Source organism: Phyllostomus discolor, chromosome 5 (genome assembly GCF_004126475.2).
Source record: "Phyllostomus discolor isolate MPI-MPIP mPhyDis1 chromosome 5, mPhyDis1.pri.v3, whole genome shotgun sequence".
NCBI lineage: Eukaryota > Metazoa > Chordata > Mammalia > Chiroptera > Phyllostomidae > Phyllostomus > Phyllostomus discolor.
In genome coordinates this window covers 141,388,126-141,408,121 of record NC_040907.2, presented here as the reverse complement: position 1 = coordinate 141,408,121, position 19,996 = coordinate 141,388,126, and the positions used below count along the sequence as shown (strand labels likewise).

Here is a 19,996-nt window from a genome sequence, read left to right as displayed (position 1 = left end):
TGACATATAACATTATATTATTATAGTTTAGTCATAATGATTTATGTGTATGTTACAAAATGATCACCACAATGTCTAGTTAACATCTGTCACCATACATAGTTACAATTTTCTTATAATATGAACTTTTAAGATCTACTCCCTTAGCAACTTTCAAATATGCAATACAGTATTAGTAACTATAGTTGTCATGCTGTACGTTATTACATTCCCAGGACTTATTCATCTTACAGCTGGAAATTTGTACCTTTTGACCCCTTTACCAGTTTCACCCCCTGCCCACCTTGGTAAACAACCTGTTCTCTCTATGACATTGAGGACACTTTTCTTTCTTCCTTTCTCTCTCTCTCTCTCTCTCTCTCTCTCTCTTTCCTTCTTCCTTTCTTTCTTTCTTTTGATTCTACATATAAGTGAGATTGTATAGTACCTGTATTTTTCTCTCTGACTTGTTTTATGTATCATAATGCACTCAAGATCCATCTATGTTGTCAAAAATAGCAAGGTTTCTTTCCTTTTTTTTATGGCCAAATAGTATTTATAGTAATATGGAAAGAAAACATGCATGATTTGATGAAGATCTATATTCACATTCTATTATCTTATAAAACAACACCACTGATTTTCCCCTGAGGAATTTGGATACAAATATATAAACACACGCACACACAATTATATTTGTGTATATATACAAATATATACATTTTTATCTATATACAAATATGTATTCATATATAATTATATATATTGTCTATACAAATGTATACATATAATTAACATGATATTAGAAAGAAAAATCTAACAAACATCTTGAGGTCATTCACAGCTGAAATAAGCTCATGTTTTCTTTATTAACTGTGGTGTGAAAATGGCCACTTGGTGTCTGTAGAATCACAAGCGTGCCAGATGCCACAGGGAGGAAAAAATCATTTGTTTTATTAGATTTCCACAGCACCAAATGATGTCTCCAATGCTGTTTGGCTTTCACACTCTGTCTAAATATTCAAAGGTCCTGCACACACAGAAGAGTTCTACCATCCATTTTCAAACCCCACGAGGACAAGAATTTCCAATGTGCCCCTTGCAGACCCCTTATGATTCCATTCCCATACCTGGAAGCAGGTCATTATCATGTTTCCCTAAGGGGTCTCTCCTGGTTGTGACTTAACTTTCACACCCTCACAGCTAACACCTGATCAATTAACACCCACCCTAGGCCTCTTACCTTGCTGCTGGATCCCAGGTTCTTTACAATCACAATAGTGGAAAAGTTCAAGTTCCTGGAAACCTGAAAATAGAAAGGAAACAGCACTTAGTTTTCAGTGAAAAAGGGATTCAGTGACATACCCTATGTGTGAGTTTGCAAGGACATTTATGTTATCGTGTCTTACCTGGATTTTCCATAACTGGTTATCACAACTACACAGGGATTTTTTTTTTTTTTGAGGTCTGAATCATATGGCTCTGAGCTCCAACTTCAGTTGTACATGAATGGGTATTTGTGCCTGAGGATGTTAAATTGAAGCCTGCTGCTCTTACTGTGAGTTTCCAGCCCACAATACCCCAAACTTTAGGCAGTGAATTATTCTAACAGTCTCATTCAAATAGTCCTCATTAAAAGCCCAAGAATAAAAGGTCTCTCTCTTTGTAGGGAAACATCTGGATACCAGTTTAAGATGATCACCATAGAGAGTTATCTGCAAAGTATGTCTATGATGGGTGTGAGTTGACTTGGACAAAACATCTGAATAATTATTTCTCTTTAAGTTATTTATAGCAAGTATTTAAAAACTCCTCAGCATTAAAATACTTCAGTACTAACATGAACAAATCTAAATATTCTGCAAGAAATGTGACAAATTGATGACTTTAATAACATCTGGGAAAAATATCGTTCTGCCTTACTTTGAATACTCTCAAGTTTCCATATTTAGACTTCTTCTGGGATATTTGCATAGGGGGAAGTTGACTAAGATATTTCACTGTGTCATAGACATTTTAAGAACAAAGTTAAAAAGGCTTGGATTTTTTCTGTTTATTTTTAGAGTAAATTTGAGTCTGTGTGGTGAGATGGCTTGTTCATTCCCTTGTAGCTCTGTTTCAAACATCACATTATTCAGCCGGACTCAGAACATGCTGCTGTCAGAAACCTAAAAAATATAAATGGGGGAGAGGGGTTTGACTAAAATGTTTTCCTCAGACAACTCGAGGAGCTATAAATACAGGGTCTGGCACAAATAACACCCCTTTTTAATTACAAAATCTTTTATTATAAAATCATAAGCATGTAATCCTGTAACATAACAATGTCACACTCAAGCACACCATATGATATTGTAGATGAAATGTTCAGATTAAAACTATAAATTATTACCCTACCAAACATAGTCAAGCAGGCGTTACTTCTGCTGGGCCTTGCTATGCCTACAAGGTCAACATACAGTGCTTTTCTTTGGTAAAGAAACAAAAGAAATGAATTCCAATTTTATTGTTAATAAAAAGAAATAATAGATGAAGCCCTTAGAGTGTTTGGGAACCTTGAACATTCCGCAAGAGGACTGAATCAATAAGGATGCAATTAGACACTTTTTAGGAAATATCATCCTAGAGTTCCACAAAGCTTCATATTTATGATCAAGATATTTCCACATGTGAAAATAAAGAAACATTGTCTGCAATACAAACAATTGTCATGTATGCAGTTATTACCTGGGGTGTCAATGAGCAGGAGCGAGTGTGCGGTCCCGCTCCCTGCATCACAGCACAAAAGCAGAGGAGGCAACTGTGCTGATGAGCAGTCTCCTTTCTGCCTTGCAGAGGAGAATGAAAACAGTGCATGCTTTGCTTTCTCCCAGTCTAATGCGTGCTTTCTCCCAAGAATCCTGAAAGGAGAGAAGTCACAAAATAAATTTAGACCGATGAGGACTAGAAACATGACCCTGATTACAGAAGGAAAAATCCAGTGACTTCCCAGGAATTGTCATCACCCTGGGCAATGAAGCAAGCAGTGCATTACTGTAGTATCTTCAGGAAGTATGTGCAATTATTGAGTTAATTAGACAACATTCTTCTTAATAATTTTAAAATCACAATTGTCTATTAAAAATACTGTGAAATTGGTAACATAAGTCCAATTATGTAATCCCTGAGAAATAAGTTTCTTTAATAAAGGAATCGATTCACTAGATACTAATGTTGCCATGTAAGAGATTAACATGAACAAAGGGATATACAGAAGCTATACTTTAATCTCTTCCCTTTATTGTTTAAGTGGATTAAAAGTGAATTTCAGAGAAGAGGAAAACAATTATTCAGCAACAAATTTCTTTTATAGGTTTTTTTCCCCCTAGTCTTAATGGGAACTGTTACAGTCAGAATTTTTTTATGACTTTTTATTTAACCACTTCCAAAATGACTTGAGTCCAGTATTGACTAGGCCTGGTCAACAGGCATGGTTAGTAGTGCTTCCTGGTGCTGGGATGTGTCTGGGGGTGAGAGGGTTTCTCACAGTCAAGGGAGGGCAGTAGCACTTAATTCCTTCTTCAGGTCAGATCAACTACAGGACTCACTCCCTCCCTCCCTCCTTTAATCACACAGTCATTGAGCACCTGGAGTGTTCCTATACCTAGAGAATATAGTCAGGCTTTAACTGATTGAGTGTTATTATTTTTAAAGGATCAGGGATAACTTAATAGTGAATCTAAACAACAGGTAAGGAAGGCAGATTTTTTAGCAGTTTTTTTAATCCTGCAGAATTAGTCATTTTTCCACGAAGACCTGCATTATAGAAAACGTCCACACAAGGTCAATCTTGTGTCAGCTTTGATACACTAAATTTTCACTCATTCATTTAATAATTTGCCAAGAGATAATTTCATATTTATTGAGCTGTTTGAAAGAATAAAAAAACAAAGCAGTAACATAGGTTAATACTGTGTAATCTGTATCTTTTTTGTAAGGAAACATTCCTGTCTGTGGATTTTGATGGATTCCTAATGCATCTTCAAAAGTAACAGTGAAAAATAAGAAAAAGTAACTTTGAGGGCTGTTAGAAGTGCACTAGACTCAAGCTTTTGGGATAGGTTAGTGATGTTACCCCTATTTTATTGCTGAAGCAACAGAGACCTAGAGTGGTTAAGTGACTGGTCCCATGTTGCATAGCCAGTAAGAGGGAGGGCCATGAGTTTGGAACTATTGTGCTGTGTTGCTGCCATCACAAGTGTCATCTTGTGGTTCATGAACTTTTGTCCATTGTGGTTCATTTTGCTTTAAACACACATGCATGTATAGGGCTATTTATTGGAGAAAAGACTTTGTTTACACAAAAAAATATACAACATGTTAATTTTTTTAATTTAAATTGTGACACGTGTACCCACATTGAGTACCTCTGTCATAAAAGGATGACTCCTGTAAGACAGTGAAGAGAGGGTCCTAAGCTTAAAACTTAGAGGCACAAGCAAGCAGAACCAATTGTAGGATCTAATTTCCCAATGCATTGAAACACACGTGAGTGTTTCATGCGATGAAATTTTACGGTGCAACGTGTGAGCCATTGCTAAGTTGCTACATATTTCTTTTACAAAATCTATTAGTCAATGAATTTCTCTAAGTGGGAATTAAGGAAATTTAAATAACAATTCAAAAACATTAAAGGGTAAGGAAGAAAAAATTTAAAATATTTTTATTTTGCTGTATAGCAACTACATTAAAGACAAGAAAAAAACTGAGTCATGGCAAATATATTTGCCTTTGTTTCTCCCTTGAGCTTTTCTCTGACTAGAGGAAACATACACTCAACAGATTCATTGGTGAATCTGAGCAGCTCACTCTTTTTATGGGATGTCCTTTGTTGACTGGATAAGGTTTGAAGTAATCATAGCAGGAATGCTTTATACTCTACAGTCTGTCATCCATGCATCATCTACAGTGATCCTTAAATATCCCAATCCAGTAGCTAAGAGAGGTGTTGTCCCTGATTCTCCACATGACAAAATGGAGGCCAAGGTTATGAAGTATGTTAAAGCTAGTTCATTTCCAAACTTTCTGGTACAAATTTAGGTAGCAGGATTTTAAGCTCTTGTCGTAAGAGTACCTCCTTCCCTCTCCAGGTGTTTAGACTCCTCAGTAAGGTCCACATATGCCTACTACTCACACCTAAAGTGTGGATTAGGGAATTTCAAATGTTTTCTACAATTCAGTCCCTGGAACAGCATCAGCCTCCACTAGGTACTTGTTCAAAGTGAAAACTTTCTGGCATCCTCGATTAATTTAGAAATTTTTGGGTGTGGGTCACAGCAATCTGTGAAGAAAAAGCAAAGAAGCTTTCCAGGTGATTCTGATGCATCTTTGGTTTGAGAACCACTGATCCATACCGCAAGTGCACTCAGTGTGTGTAAGCCTTCACACAGCACACTCCCCCACATGCTGAATCATCTATACTGAAGCATTTAAAAAAAATTACAGGCACTAAAATAATAAGTGTTACTCTTGGTGTCGTAGTTTTTTCCCTAGTTACTTTGGAGCTGTTGAGCAGAGATACTAATATTTAAGAAAAGTTGCATTTTTCTTTGAGGTAGTGAGACACAGCACTAGTGGAAGAGCACCGGCACTGTGTCAACCATTAACATAATCTTTTGAAGATTAGTGAGAAGTAAAATTAGGAACACAGGTTGAGGGGGAAGGAAAAAAAATAAGAAATCATGGGTTTTGGGGCCTTGTTAAAAAGAATAGCTTTTAGGTTTACTGAAGGTGATGACTAAAATATTGGCAGGGAAATAGAGCAAAGGTTTTTGTTGTTCTTTTTCATGGTAATACGTGTAGTTTGGATGAAATTAAAACAAACATGGATGGACATTTTTAAGAGAACAGCTGAATTGGTGATGTCTGATTACATGGAATGTTTCTCATTGTTGGGTTCAATCCAATCTATTGGACCAATAATGTGAAAGGTCCTTAAATTCAGAATAGATAGTCACTGATTTAATTCATTCAGGGAGTTATAGATGGAGTGTATATATCTTAGCATCTGATGATTAGAGGAATGAAAGATGCTGATAAATTGTATGCATTAAGAAAAAATGGGGAGTTCCTTGGAACTGAGACGTAGACATCTGAGGCCTGGAGTGTCGAAGGATGTAGGTAAGGAACTGAGCCACATAATTTCTGCAGGGGTCTTGAATTTAATTTTCACTGCAAATGTGATAGCAGATCACAGAACATCAGTAACAACTTTCCAGAAAGACGGAGAAAAGGGTCAAGAAATGACATGCGCTCAGGAGGCTGAACAGTGTCTTCTCCATTCAAGTGTTCTTTACTGCTTGTTTTCTCTGAAGAGCTGTCTGCCTTACCAATAGAACCACCTTATTGACTTGAAAGCATTGTTGTCTGTAGATTTTTGACTGAGCTCAAACAGCATTTTTCAAACTATATTTATAACTGATTTTTCTTGTTTTATTTCCAAAAATATTTTGTTGCATGCTTCTGTGTTTAAAATTTGTAAGAACAGACTTTTCTGGTTACAGAGTGGGGGAGCAGTCTCCAGGAGCCCCAACTAGTGACCCTGAATTTTCTTACCATTCATTCCTTCTCATTCCTACTGCTGGATAAAGTTTTTCTATGGCATTTTTGGTTTTTGGTTCAGCTAATGGAACACAGTTTGAAAACTCCTGCTCTAGTTGAATACAAGGTTACTTTGAGTATCTAAGTACTGGCGATTCTTGATAAACTACATTTATGTATGTACACTGGGCTGTGTGTAGTGCCTCTGATCTTCACAGTGGTCCTGCACCATAGGAATTAATAACAACAGTAACACAGGTGAGGCAACTGAACTTTAGGGAGCTTAAAAAACTTCCTTCAGTCCACACATCGGGATTGCTAAACTGTACCTCTCTCCTTAACAGTCCCCAATAAAACAATGAACTATATCATCTCAGTATTTATTTCAGGCAGTTGATAGTTGGAGATCCACCTTCAGATCTGTACTTTTTCATCAAGAATTTCTTAGACTCATACCCAGTTCTCGTGATACACTGCTAAACATCCTGGAAAGCATCACCAAGAGAGAGGGCATATCCCTGCAATTAAGATATTGATAACCTAGTCCAAGATACAAGATCAAAATAGAAAGAATAAGGAATAGATGGCATATAAGAGACTTAGAGAAATAGAGGAATTTGGGGAGAGAAAGAAATCACTCTGGACTGGCATGGCCAACCTTTGTGGTGGAGATAGAAATTGGCTTGTGCCAAAATTAAAGAGCAGAGGAGGTCCAAGTGTGGGGTCTGGAATTATATCTCCTGGGTTCGGATTGTCTTCCTAGATGTGTGCCTTTGGTTAAATAATCTAATATTCCTGGGCCTCAGATTTTTTACCTTTAAAATGGTAAGGACTTGCCTTATGACTGTGACAAAGATTAAATAAGGAAATGTCTGTGAAAGGCTTAGTGCAGAAATTGGCATGTGATACGTTCAGTGAACCCTTCCTCTTCCGGACAGCTGTTGTTATCATCATATCTAAAATGACAGAAGCATGAAAGCATCCTGGGGGTAGTTGGGACTTTCATTACTTGCTTGAAAAGTGACACAGAGGAACCTGGAGTGCAATTTGAAATTCACAGGTAGAGAAGTGCAGGAAAGGGAACTGGCCACGTCCCAGGGGCTGAGGTCCTTGGAAGGGTCCCAGACCCTGAGATACTTGTCCTTCCACCACAGTCATTACCCAGCAAAGTCACTTCAGATGTCTACTTAGAATGAACTGGTACAAGAAACACTAACATCAAAACCAAACTACCCATAAGGATATAAAGAACAGTGATTAGATCACCCAGGCTGGGCATTCCACTGCAGTATTTCTGCTTAGAGGCCTTGCTTTGGACTGTGAAAAAGTAAAGAGAATTTACCTGTGTTGGCTGAAGTCCTGTGGTCATCACATCTCTCTTGCGCAGCATTCTCAGGACTTCCATGAGAGAGGCTTTTTGTGTTTGTGGGCTGTGTGAACAGTTCCAAGTAGGTGCCTGGAGCATGAAGGTGTTGGACAAATTACGAATAAATAGCTACTGGGCATGGCTTTAAAATGTCAGTTATTTTCAAAAGTAATATTTTAGACTAAGGACACCTATAGTTTTTATTCTAAGGTACAGCTTGGGAACTCGAGACTTCTGGTGTCAAATTTCTTTCTCCTTTGACTGTCTTAGGAAGGAACATTAATCTCTTCTGTACTTACCACATTCTCCCTGGATAAAGACATTGGTGGTGGCCACAATTCTCATAAGAATAATCAAAATGCTGCCCCCGACCACCCCCCACAACAGATTCAAGTTCCGTATGCTCTGGCCAAATATTGGCCATTCATCTGTAGTTTGAAGTTAGCAATTTCTGTGGCAAATTAGAGTTACCTGATGTGGTTGAATTTGTATTCATTGACTTTCACTGTCATTTAACACTTATAGGCAGAAATCTAGCAATTTAAATGGAGTTTGCCACTGACATACAGCCAATAAAAGTTATCCATGAAGCTTGACCATAACATGAATTGGAGTGGGCTGCTGAGAAAAATAGGAAATGAGGTTCTCATCACTGTGAAATGGCCCAAATTATGTGCAGCACAAAATGTAGTAAATGGAGTTTTAAGATTATCAAGATATTCAAAGTAGAGCTTCTGAAATGCTAAACAACTGAAACTTAAATTTGAGTTGGAAGAGACCATAGACATTGAGAATGAAGTGTCTTTGTCTATTAATTAGTTTTAGGACTCATAAAAATGGAAATGAGCTGTAGATGTGTGGGGCCTTTTAAAATTAATCAAAATATACTTTATGTGTCTTAGATTTAAAAAAAGAGAAAGAGCTAAATGAAAGATGTAATCATTTTTTTTTTACTCATTCTCTGAATCTGCTGGTTGTGCTTAGTGTTTTTCAATGTGAGTGTCTTAGGCCATAAACAATAGTAGATAAATATAAAAGCAGCAGAAATATATCTTAATCTTAGTATTGACTTTTTTCTAATACTTACTTGAAATAATTTAACATGCCTTTTTAATTTTTTCTTATTTTTGATCATAAAAACAGTGTTTAGAAAGTGTGTGCACATAAACATTTTTAAATAACTTATATCCCACTACCCAGAGACAATACCTTGAACATTTTGTTCTTTCTTTCTCCCTCTCTGAGTATTTTCAAAGGTAAGATCACACTGCTCCTCCTTTTAATGCCTGCACTCAAGTCTGAACGTTAATCATTTGTTTATAGTTGCTATGTGCTTCAGTTTTTCCTAAGGTTTTATTTTGGATCAAGGTCGGTGGATTTTATTTTCATTTTCAATTTGAGCTTTTCACTTGAATGGTGATATTATTATGCTTTTTTGTCTCCTTGTGTTCTGATTTTTTTCTGTTCAATTTTTGCTTATTAAAAATTTGTTTCTTTTCTGTTCTTGATGTGCATATTCTCCTTGAACCTGAACTAGAATATTAATACTTGGTATTCATGTTTCATGAATACTCTGAATTAAAGACTATTGTGCATGCCCTTCGTTAACAGAGCTGATTAATTTGGAATTGCCAGTAGTGATGAGAGAATTGCTGTCCTTCTACAGATATGTTCAGCAGTAACGCTTATCTGGTGCTTGACTTGGCACAGATTCACAGCATTTGAATATAAAGTTTTTCCCAGTGTTTGCCATGACATTCTGGTATCCTGTTTTACATAGTTGAGTCACTGGCAGCTTAAAATTTATGGAGTAATTAAGTCGGTTGATTTAAATTGCTCAGAAGAATCACTTTAAAAAATTAAATATTGGCAAGCTTGACTCATATACAACAATGACATTAATGCTCTAGTGCCTACTCGAAGCATTAGTTAGGTAGGCATTAGATTTATCCTCCAAGTAAGTTATTTAGTTATATAAATTTACAGCATTTGGGCAAACAAACTTGTTTCACTCAATTGTTAATATTTTGGAAAACGTATTATCTGTGTGGTAAACTATCCAGGATAGTTTTCAGATTTTCAGGATGAACTTTATAAACTGATAGTCACAGTACAGACAAGCTGCCTTCTGATATACTTCCTTCTCAAAAGGTGTCCTTAAGCAAGTCATTCCATAACCATTTAGAGCACAGGTGGCAAACACAAGGCCAAAGGGCCAAATCCCACCCTCCACTTTGTTTTATCCTCCCCGGCACCTTGTTTCTACCCAGCAGCTCGAGCTCTTGCTTAACTGTTAAGGAGCAGTTACATTTATACAGCCCTAAAATTACATTTGGCCCTTTGAAGGCAACCTCGAGGCTGATGTGGCCCCCAGTGAAAATGCGTCTGACACCCCTGATAGAGTAATCCTATGTCTGCTTTCATCAGCAGGAAGATTCCATCAATTTTGGCCCAAAAGTATGACATTCATATCAGGCTTGTAATTTGGGCTTATGGTTAAAAATTTATCCTTAATATATTGTTCATCATGTTTTTGTAGTTCTTTAAGCATCATCTTTTGAAGCAGAATGATGGTATGACAGCTAAGGCCACCTCCTTGGGACCTCAAACGAAATGTTGAAGGCCAGTGGCTAAGAGTCCTCTGGATTTGACTGCAGTGCAGTAGCTGCACACTTTTGGTCCTATGGTATTTAGAAGTTTATAAAATACATTTCATTTTCACAACAGAGTGTTTAGAGCATAGAGAATACTGACAGAAAGGTATTGATAGGGGATATTGATGATATAAAAAGATTCATGAACAGCATTTTAGGCCTTAAAATTTCCTAAGTAAGTGGCTACTATGTATTTTAGGGCCCAATGGATAGTCCAAAAAAATACAGAAAAGACAAACTTCAAAAGTTTTATTAAGAAATCTATACATAAAAGCAACTTTTATTAAGAAAATGAACACTTTTTTAATTTAAAAAAAATATTTTTGTAGAGAGGCCAAACTTGGGTATATCTAAATGTTGAAAAAAGCCCTAAAAAATAAGCAAAATATTCTGAACATTTTCTCCCCAATGCTTGGGTAGGTACATGAGGGGTTGGAAGAAGAAGGGGAAACCCCACCTAGTGTCAAAGTATGTGGATGTATTTACAAATAAAGAAAACCAATCAAATAAAAACCACATATGTAATGTGTAATGAATAAGGAATTTAGTAAAACTCATATAGATTAGAATTAATATTCTTTCTGAAGAAAATTAGTTCGATGTAAAGGGATGGTATAGAGAAAAATAAAAATGAAGGAAACTTGAATATTTGTATAGCATAATACTGTTTTACTATTCATATTTTTGGTTCAATAGAATATTTTAAGTGTACATTTATTAGAAAATTCCTTATGAATTATGGGTTTACTTGACATTTTAAATTCCAAGTAACTCATTATTGGCATAATCCCACCAGTGTCTATTTTCATTCCTCTTAAGAGAAATCATAGTAACTGCAGAATTCATTAATAATTAAAGAAGGGCTGTTTTTCCTGTTGGTGCTAATATTTTCTGCTTAGTATTTTGAATGAAACCTTGAAATGATTTTCAAATATCATAGCAAATTGTGAGTATAATATCACGTTCATTTTAATCAGAGAAGGTTCCCAGCACTTAAGGGTCTTTTTTAGAAAAAATAAAGGTTATATATCGTGGGGGAAAAGGAAACATTTTGAGTTCATCTGAAATAAACTTGTCAGATCACTTGGAGGAGAAATTAGCTTTTTTTATTATGACAATACTTTAAAAATACTACTTTAAAGAATTCTTGGAAATATCTTGGAAAATTTAGCTGCAGGCATTATGCGCGCACACACACACACACACACACACACACACACAGAAAATTGGAATTATTTCCTACCTTCCCTTTCAACACCCCCCACCCCATTTCTTCTAGTACAAACTTTACTCATCTCCACAGACTGTGGCACAGTGGCAAAAGGTGTGGACTTTAGAGCCATGTTTGAAAGACAGCTCTGTTGCTTGGGTATTTACCCTAAGCAAGTTATTTAACTCATGTGCATTTAAATTTCTAAAGTGAAAACTATGGAATTAAATAAGCAATGTGCAGTATTGAATTGATTCTCAATAAATATTTGCACTTTGCCTTTTTACAGAGTACTAGGGAGATAAAAGAAACAGAAGAGAATCAAAAAGCATCTAAATGGAGAGGGGAGTTTTGTGTCCATCGGCTCCATCACCTCCTCCTTATCTAGGCTTCCACCAACCTGGCTCATCTGCATTAATACTTTTTCTCTCCCTTGTGGGGTCACAGTGGATACCTTGTCTCTTTTCACTTACATCTACTCTGGACATGATACCAGTTAATTTTTCTGAAAGAAGCACCTGCTTGTGTAACTCCCCTGTATAACCTACTGAGCTCCCCAAGGCGTGGCTGCTACCTCCCGTGTCTTCCCTAGTCAAGGCAGCCCCGTGGTGGGAGTAAGGCCTTTGAGTCACCCCAGTGGGTTGCATGCTGACTTTGCTTTGGGTTTTAGCAAGTTGCTTAACTTCTCTAAGCTTCAGTTTCATCATTTGTGAAATAGGGACAATAAGGTATATTTTATGAGTTGTGGTAAGGCTTAAACAGGATAATATATGTCATAGATTTTTTTTGACAGGCAAAAATATGAAATCAGTACATGGTTTGTTATGATGGCTTCTTGTGCCAGGATAACCATCTTAATTATTCTATAACTTGAGCAATAGATTCCTAAGGTTCCCTGAAACACTTTTGTTTGGGTATTTTTGTGCAGGGTATTCTTGGCATCTTGAAAATCTTCCATTTAAAAATATCTTTCTTTCTAGTTTCTGCCTATTAAACACATGTCTGTGTTTGTAGGTCCCACTGAATTCCTTTCTGCTTTTTTTCTAATCCCTTCCTTGTTTGTATCTCATTCTGATTATGGTAATGTCTCCTTCACAAAGTTGTCAGGTCTTTATAAGTCTAGACTGTGACTTAATTTACTTTTTCTACATTTCTTGGGAAGCTTGTGCTGAACTGCCCGAGGGGTGGAGAAGGCACTCGTAGAATGGAGAATTCGATTTGTGGCAGCCTTCAAAGACACTGGCTTCTTCGAAGCAGAAATACTGCCACAGAGGCAGGCACTGCTGCAACTACACCATGAAGATTTCTTCTTTAAAGAATTTCTTTTTCAATTACAGTTTACATTTGGTACCATTTTCATTGGTTTCAGATATATAGCATAGGGGTTAGAGTAGACACTCATATACTTTACAAAGTGTCCCCCCCATCGATTATTACAAAGTGTCCCCCCTGCTGGAAAGTGTCCCACTTGGCACCATACCTAGTTATTACGATATTATTGACTACATTCCCTGTGCTGTAACTGCCATCCCCACGACTGTTCTGTAACCACCCATTTGTACTGCTTAGTCTCTTCACTTCTTGTACCCAGTCACCCAGTCATAATAATGTTTTCATTTATACACAAGTTTTAGTAGTATCTTTAAAGCAGGGGTGTCAAATTCATTTTCACTGGGGGCCACATCAGCCTCGTGGTTGCCTTCAAAGGGCTGAAATAATTTTAGGACTGTATAAATGTAACTACTCCTTAGCTGTTAAGTACTTGCACTTACATTCAGTCCTTTGAAGGCAACCACAAGGCTGATGTGGTCCCCGGTGAAAATGAGTTTGACACCCCTGCTTTAAAGGGTTCACTCCCTCATCTTGGTATTGAGTTATTCTGGAAAACTAATAAACTAAGCATTTTTATCAGCAAGATTTGATCCCTGAAAATAAAAGAGGAGTAACTGCAAAATAATTACATTCTTAAGGCTCATTTTTATTTTACTCTACTTGTGACTGAAAATATTGCTGATGCATGAAATCAGGTCAGAGTAATTCTGATGGATGAGCTGACTGAACTTGCTAATGATATAAACCCCTTATTTGAAGTAGGCCATGGCATGAAGCTAAATTCAGTAATATTCAACCTGGATTTGCCTTGGTGATGCTCTTTTATAGGGAATAACAGATTGCCAAGCCAGCACCCTTCCACCTGAGTGCTACAAGCAGGCAGTCTCTGCATTCAAATCATTGTCTTTATCTAAAGGCCGTCTCCTTCTCTAGGTTCTCCAAGAGAAATCACATACTTATTTTAATTGATAAGCTTTTTAATGTGTATTCTGTTTTATTTGAATTTTTGAGGACCTGCTAGCTATAAACCCCCGTGTGAGACTCATTGCTTAATATTGTGTTCCTCCCTAAGTGAATCCTGGGAATTTCAGAACGTGCACGATGTCTCCTCAATCCACTGAACAAAAGAATGTTTTCCAATAAGAATTGCAATGCCTATATTTTTTACTTTGTACAGAAATTACAGTCAGTTTTTTTGGATATTAGAGACATTAAGCTTAATGCTGTTCCATATAATTAAGAAACGGAGCCAACAGTTTTCTTAGACAAATAGAGAATCTAATATGTGCCTTTCAATCAACATTTCTAGTGAAATAGACTCTCTTAACACTGAGGTGCCTTTTAGCCATATTATTAGCCGCTTTAATAGATATTTATGTCCAGTAAAGGGAAAATAAGTAGTGTCTTGGTTATCCTCTATATTCTTGGTTGCCCACAGTTGCATTGATAAATATCTGGAATATTTCCCTTGGGGTTCCAATTATTGGGAATAAACTACTTGGAATTTTTCACATGATTAGTGGACAATGAGATTCCTGCCTTGAGGGTTTTTTTGTTTTGTTTTGAATAACAGATCTTTCCCTGAAGATGGCTAGACAGAACTCATTTGCAGTAAGCGCCTGTGTACCAAATCTTGGAAGTAATTAGATTGCTTCATAGCTTAGTTTCACAAGCCTTTCTCGGTGTATGGATTCTTAAATAAACAATAAGAAAATGATATTACAAAGAATGACAGCCCACATGCAAACCTCCTATTATAATAAAAACTGATTAAAGTTGTTGTTGTTCAAGAGAGGCAAGATTCCTAAGCATCTACCTTCAAGATTTTATTAAAATGTTGTATGGTCGCTAAATACCAGGGCATGCTAAAGAACGTTGTTTTTGCTATTGCTTTTTGTGCATTATGTGAGTGGGAGAAAGGCTTGTTTGGAAACAAAGCGGGCATAGAGGTACTTTTTTCTTCCTTTCAAGACTGATTCAAACTATGTTCACACTTTTTTAGGCCTTAAGGAAAAAATAAGACATTTTAGTGTCACATCATATCTCAAATGTACTATGGTGTAGTATAGCAGCCTGCTAACAGGGACAACTGTTGGTGGCAGGTATTCACACCTGTTAGTAAGGTTCTGCACGATGGGCTCTCCCCAGCCAGGCTTCCTTATGAACAGTCCTCCTGAGAACCAGAAGTCTCTTTTCATCTCTTCATTTTATATACTCGCCAGTTGCCCTCCTTATCAGCCTCTCTGATATTTTGAGTCCCTTGCCAGAATGCCTTCTTCGGTTTTTAATTCTCAAATCCATCATTTAAAAATACACTAAGTTTTGTCAGGGGTTTGATTGGAGGATGGCATTTTCATTCTTTTTGGCCTTAAGATGACCACCGATGAAAAGCACTCCTGGCTTTTTGAGTAATCTCAAAATTGAATTTTTTTTTTTGAGAGAACTCATCATCCTCTATTGTTTGAGCCTTCCCTTTAAGAACTAGCTAAATTTTAAGTGTTCACTACTGATGAAGGAGATATTAAGCTTACTTAATATATTTTGACATAAACAATAATTTAAGGTGCACTGTCTTCAAACAGTGTCCTGCTCCTTTACCAAAATGATTTTACTTTCTAAATCCTTTCACTCATTTCTCCAGTGCCCACCATTTTACCACTCTGTAACTTATAAATTCTATAATGAGGTGGTTATTTTTCCTGCAAAATATTGTTTCTTAAGGGGTGATCTGTATTTACATTCCAATTAGTATTCAGATCACCACAAGGCTTTTAACTCTTCCCTGCCTTTGTTAAAGTGCATAATTATATCTTGAGAGGGCATTAAAGAGCATTTTCAAGATTCCAGGAGTACATGCATCAGTAGCTTGGATTAGTAGGTGGAGAAGGAAAAAGCAAAATATGAAGTTAAAAGTAAGCAAAGTTTACAAATATGCCAAGTGAGTAATACCTGTTCAAATCAGCTTTTAAAAATCTTAGAATATGTAAAATTTGAACTCTAACTTAAAAATTATAAAACATTGTACCCTGTAATTTTTAAAATGAGAGTACATTTATAAATTATAATTTTAAAAATGACATTTTTCTGTTATAGGAAATTATAATTTCTCAGGAGATTTGAAGTTTGGCAGTTTTTTTTTCTTTTTTGCAGGGAGAGAGGAATTTTTCAGTATTTTATATTTATTAATACATAAGCGTCCTGAAATACAGATTTATACTTTATAAGTATGAACCCCAGAGCCAAAGAAAATAAATATTAACATAAAGTAGGAGTTAGTGAGCATCAGAGACAAGGTATGGGAGATTAATAGAGACTTGTGGGGGCCAAGGTTTGTGTGGCTCCCAGCGATCCTGTCTCCCCATGTTTACCCTTGGTGTAAGTCCCTCCCCTTGAGTATAGGCTGGACTTAGTGACTGGCTGCTAATAAACAGAATACAGAAAAACTGAAGGAAGAACTGGACTTAACTGTACATGGTTTAAATTAATGCTAGAGTGATCTTAAGGAGCTTGGCTCACCAATGGGAAAAGCTAAGCCAAAAACTACCTGGAGAACAGACTTCATGACTTATTATATAATTTCTGAGAGCACTTTACTGCCAAATAAAAGCTGTGTAATTGGAAACAAATTAGAAATCACATTATGACAATTATTGTGAATATCCTATCATTAAAAAATTACTTGAGTGATTTGGTTTGTTTCCATTTCTAATATTTGGGGGCTTCAGAAAGAAAATGAATCAGATAAAGCTGAATAGCTACCCCTATGATATTAATATAATTGTAAAAACTGACAGTTTTCTTTTAGTCCAGGTTCCACTTGCTGAGCACCTTTCTACCAGTAATGAATAGTACATTGTTCTGTGATTAAAATAAAACTACATTGTAATCAATGGAGTCACTGGGAAACTTCTCAGTCTAATTTGCATCCTTCACTAAGGATAAACACCAATCAGCTCTGGTTGACTTCAGTGACCTGAAGCCTAGCCTAAATATATAAAATATTGACAGCAGTATGCCTGGTTTTCTAAAAATTGATTTTTTAAAAAAATATTTATTTATTTTTAGAGAGGGGAAGGGAGGGAGAAGGAGAAGGAGAGAAACATCAGTGTGTGGTTGCCTCTTGAGTGCCCCCTACTGGGGACCTGGCCCATAACCCAGGCATGTGTCCTGACTAGGAATCAAACTGGCCACCCTTTAGTTCTCAGTCTGGTGCTCAATCCACTGAGCCACACCAGCAAGAGCTAAAAATGGATTCTTATAGTGGTGCTCTTTCTTTAATATATGGAGTTTGAGCTTTACATATCACATTTCAACATGACGGTTCTCTAGGTGTATTTTGGTCACCACAGATTTTTTAAGTGGACTACAAGGTTTTATTTCTAACTATTGCCCTTTAAGAAGTTTTAGGTACATGCTAAATTGATATAACAGTAGAAAGACATTTTAATAATAAGTTCTTAACATTGGCAGTATGAAGAACTCATTACATTTCAGGAATTAGATTTTCTTTCTGAATATAATTGGAGTTGAAGTATTTTGTTTTATTTTATTTGGTTGATGACAGCACTATAATAAGCCAGCTAAGCAGTAGACTTTGACATCTTTTTTTATTGCTAGATGCTGTTTGTGCAGACTTCCACTTTGAGTTGAAATATAATCATGCCTTGATGTGCTTAGTGAGGATTCTAATCTTTGAATTTTCTATCCAATATCAAGAGTGTGATGTGATGAAAGCTGTGGCATCAAAATATAAACACATACACACATATCATCTCGATAAACTAGAAAATAAAAATATTTGCCTGGGGTCCCCATACAGTGTTCTCTGTACCTTAGTCCTCAACTGGCTCTCCGTGTTCACCTTTCCTTTTCTTACCCAGAGCTTCAGGCTGCTTTGCTGCTCACTCATCCCTTTCAGGTTCTCTCTCTGACATTTCAGGAAGAATGTGGTCTTTGCATCTTTTTATGTCTATCCTGGACAACTAGCACATGAGCCTTTTTCTTTTGGGTGTTCCCACTGATCACTTATAGGAAATAGAATTTAAAAAGTGACTGTCATTGGCAAGTTGTCAAGGTATTAGAGTCATCATACCTGATAGAGAGTTACCAATATTCACTGAAGAAACATTTGAAGTCCTTCCTACCAGGCATTTTGCTAGGCACTGAGTACAAAAGTTGAGACAACTAGCTTCCAAGGACCTCACCACAGAGTAGAAATAACACCACAGTTACGCTCAATGTGATCAGGGCACCACTGTAGAGAAGGAGATGCGTGCTACCACAGGAACACAGAAGAGTGTGCAGTGGTAGTTAACCTGCAGGCAGAGGGGAGAAGCATGCCAGAACTAGAGATTAGCAGCATGTGCAGAAACACACAGACAAGAAAGAGCATGATGAATTTTGAGAACTATAGCAGTTTAGGATTTGAAGGACACCATGTCGAGCAAGGAGGCACCGTGGTAGACATGAATTGCTAGCTCATTGGTTCTCAGTTTGTTTCCCCAACTAGTAGCATTAACGTTACCTGGAAGTTTATTATAAATGCAAATTCTCAGGTTACACCCGAAACCTAGTTATTCAGAAACTGATTTAACTAGCCCTACAGGTGCTTCTGATCACACAAGAGTTTAAAAAGCACTATGCTAAATTATGTTAGACTTAGAGAATTCTTTTTCTTTTTGGGCAATGGATTTTTAAATAGGGAAATAACATGTTTAATTTGATTATTATCAAAAGCATTATCTGGAAGCACTGTGGAGAATAAATCAGTGCATGCACAATGAAGGGTGGGGTGGATGGTATAGGCGGGAGGGAATAAAATTGGATGATGCTTCAAAGACTAATTCAGATGGAAAATAATGGCATGGGGAACTGAAGAACTGTAGGGAGTAAGGTTTGAAAAATATCCAATAGCTGCTTATTCATTTTCACTTGAATGAGGAAAGTTCTTATCTCACTTACTACTGAAAGGGGCCTCAACTGAATGGGGCCTCATTGATGGCCACTACCCCTTCTACTACCATTTGGCTCCACTTTTGGTGATGGTCACTAGGACTTTTTCCCCCAAGAATAATGAAATTCCTCCTGTACAAGCGGTCAGTGTGATTTCTGGACCAGAAGAAACAATTGGTTTGACTGCTGTCTCTGCTATTCAGACAGGATTACATCAGCGTATTTCCTCTGGCCTTGAGCCAGATTTCCCATTAGAGTCTCTGACTCATTTGAACAAAGTTACATTTATAGCAAAGAAAGTTGTCTTCAGGGTATAAACCCTAATTTTATTATTTCTTTGATTGTAAAATAAGAGCAAATATGAGTTATGTAGCAATTCTTCCAGTGGTTCCACATTTGTAGTCCTTGTCCACTAGATGTTTAATTTACTGCTTTTACTAATACATATTTAATGAAGTAACCGAAGTGAAATTTATCTGCTGCAGTTTAAAGACACAATAACAGATTAAGATGATGATGAAAAGAGAGTTCAAGAATCATTAGGTGTCCTCAGCATTTATTGAGTACTTTTCTGTGTCAAGCACTATGTTCAGTAATTTACCTTATTATATAATCCTCAAAACACCTGTATCACGTTATCACTTTCAGACTAATATATCTTTCATACCAATGAAGAATTTGAAGGCTAAACAGGTTAACTATCCTGTCATTTGTAAGGAATAGAAGGGACTGTTCAAGCTTCAGAACAGTCTGAGAAGGAGTCAAGGAAAGTACTGCCCCATTTTCATAGGTCATCCTGAAAAAAGGTTTCGTGACAATGTTGTGCAGGTACGCAGACATAGGAACTATGTGCTGGTGACTATAAAATGATATTTTTGGAAAGCAACTGAGTTATGTATTTCTAGACAGCAGTATAAAGCTATC

The 19,996-nt window shown here is 36.7% G+C and overlaps 1 protein-coding gene across 3 annotated transcripts in view; it reads left to right on the top strand.

Moving 5' to 3' along the window:
* Positions 1–19,996, top strand: part of PRKG1 (protein kinase cGMP-dependent 1) — a 1,342,121-nt gene that overhangs the window by 574,164 nt on the left and 747,961 nt on the right. The window lies entirely within an intron of this gene.